The following is a 2,966-nucleotide window of genomic DNA, read 5'->3' as shown; positions in this document are numbered from 1 at the left end:
GATGTAATAACGTTATGATCTCCTGGAGCTTGCACATCAGACACAATATTATCACAGCAATTTTTCCCTTGAATTGATCAGATACCTGAACGGCCCACTTATTGGATTACTCCATTGATTATTTTCCAGCTGCGTTTTAAGCAGGGACATTCCGACTATTCTCCGGCAAACGCTCATTTCCTAGGAGTGTTGTCAGGGGAACCGGCATCTGAAGAATTGATGAGCGGATCCAAGTACTCTTTTACAATTGGCTTTATAGGTGTCAGGGATTATGGAATGCGCATACTTTTGTCCCTGACATACATTAGGATTACTATTATCATTAGACCGGATACAGGATGTCTGGGCTGTGGGACCGCGGCGGCTGAAGATGTATATACACTACTCTGTAATAACCGGTGCATTCATGTGAACGGCTCCGGAGCCAATATCGACTCTCGGTTCTATTGTTAGAACTGCGCGCATTTTATGGCTCTGGCCTGGTGGACATCTAGTGAATAGCCATGGGTCGGGCCTTTATTAAGGAGCGTTCCCAGTATCCCTCCCATAGATTACAGATAAAGCGTTGCTTTTTGATGATCATCACATTTTATTTTGCATAATATATTCATTTTTGCATTTAATTTTCCGTTTTTTGGTGTCTCTGCACTGGACGAATAGAATGCTAGAATTACAGTAAAGACTGACACATGTAGGGGAGAAAAAAATGGAGGTGGGGAAACAACTCCAAAGTGCCCTGTAAAGTCGACCATTGCTATTTATCACTTGAGATAAGGGAAATTACAAATATGCTGTGCTGGCGTTTCTATTTGCGGCAAAATTTCAAATACAAATTAATGTAGTAGGACCAGAAAGAAGGTAAATATTTTTTTCCCGGGATTTTACATTGATAGTCTATCTTTAGTTCCTGCATGGACTTTACTGCCCCGAGTGCTGCAGTTAAGGGACAGCGGCGAACTAGTTTGTAAAAATTCATGTATCGACCAGTCACAAAAATTCTGCAACAAACCTGCCATGTGTGAACAAAGCTGAGCTCACACTGATTGGGGTTCAACATCAATGCTGGATATGGCGCCACATGAGCACTGCAGGGACTCATATAGTGCTATCGCATCACATGTCCTGACAGGAGATTTCTGATTGGCTAATATTATTCCTGCTTCTTGTGCAAATTTCTCAACCTCACAAGTTTCGCCACAAGTCTCGAAAATTGCAAAATGGCTTGAGGACTGAAGGAATTATATTTCTAGGCCATAGGTTTTAGGGTTAAATGCTGTTCACTCCTTACTGAGAGTATTATATCGTCATCGTCATACTTTTTTTTTTTTTTTTTCTATTTACATCACAATTTTTGCCATTTTTTGGTTTTTAGATTTACATTGTTTTGATGCATCTTGTTGCAGTTTTGACATTTGTATTTCATTTAGATTTTTTTTATGTAATGCACCATTTAAGGGTATTTGCATGCATTTGAATATATTTGCATATATTAGCATAAGAGATCCGGTTCTGCTTCTTGAGTGTTTGTGGCTTTGCACTGGTTTTTTTTGTCATCTTCCACTCCTCCTAGATCCTGAGTTGTGTGAAGGCATTGGTCTGACCATATGGAGTAACCATGTTCTCCATCCCCCCGGAGATGTCATTCTGCAGGTTCCCTCGAGTTCGTCTTTCAGGTTGGCTGCTTAGTACAAAGCACTGTGCGGAGACCAAGATTTTCTAGCTCAAATCTTGAGTCTAAGGCTGGATTCACACGAGCATGTTCAGTCCGTAAAGGACGGAACGTATTTCGGCCGCAGGTCCCGGATCGAACACATTGCAGGGAGCCGGGCTCCTAGCATCATAGTTATGTACGACGCTAGGAGTCCCTGCCTCTCCGTGGAACTACTGTCCCGTACTGAAAACATGATTACAGTACGGGACAGTTGTCCCGCAAGTGAGGCAGGGACTCCTAGCTATGATTCTAGGAGCCCGACTCCCTGCAGTGTGTTCGGTCCGGGACTTGCGGCCGAAATACTTTCCGTCCTTTACGGACCGAACATGCTCGTGTGAATCTAGCCTAACACAACATGTATTTTTCAATGTCTTATGGTACAATCCTTCTGTGAGGCAGTTATGAATTGTGAACCCCCATCTATAGCAGAGCTGTTGTGGCATTGGACAGGGTACTCCGATTGGGACAACCCCTACTTGTTGGAAGGGTCCTTTTATAATAAACTGCTCATAAATTACCCCCGTGCTGTAATCACCAGCGATCAACTGTAATCTCTGGCAGTAAGTGTTAAATTTCCCTGCAGCGCCACCACAGGGGAAATGAAGTATTACACAGTGTTCATTTGTATCAATGTGTTGTCTGTGTAATGCAGGACAGGTCCTCCAGAGAGAGAGACGCTCTTTGTAACCACTCTCCACTCTGAGATAAGGATGCTGAACAGAGGACCCCCCTCTATTAACTCTGAATTCCCTAATAGCTTGTATGCCAATGGGATTTCTAAACTGGACAACCTCTTTAACCCCTTCCCTCCGCGGCCATTTTTCGGATTTTCATTTTCGTTTTTTCCTCCCCATCTTCCAAAAGCCATAACTGTTTTTATTTTTTGTCAATATAGTCGTATGAGGGCTTGATTTTTGCAGGAGGAGTTGTAATTTTTCATGGCATCATTTATTGTACCGTATAATGCACTAGAAAATGGAAAAACAATTATTTGTGGGGTAAAATGGGAAAAAAAACAATGATTCCTCCATTGTTTTTTGGGCTTTGTTTTTATGGCATTCACCAGGCACTTAAATCAGCATGTTACCTTTATTCTGAGGGTCAATATGATTACGACGATACCAAATTTATATAGTTTTTTTAAAAATATTTTACTACTTTTACAAGAAAAAAAAACAAATTTTCTGCTATATTCTGAGAGCCATAACATTTTTATGACCACATCGTTTTGTATCAGACAGCCATGCCAACCATC

This window comes from Rhinoderma darwinii, chromosome 5 (assembly GCF_050947455.1).
Source record: "Rhinoderma darwinii isolate aRhiDar2 chromosome 5, aRhiDar2.hap1, whole genome shotgun sequence".
Classification (NCBI taxonomy): Eukaryota; Metazoa; Chordata; class Amphibia; order Anura; family Rhinodermatidae; genus Rhinoderma; species Rhinoderma darwinii.
The sequence above is the reverse complement of the archived record's forward strand: the minus strand, read 5'-3'. Positions refer to the sequence as shown.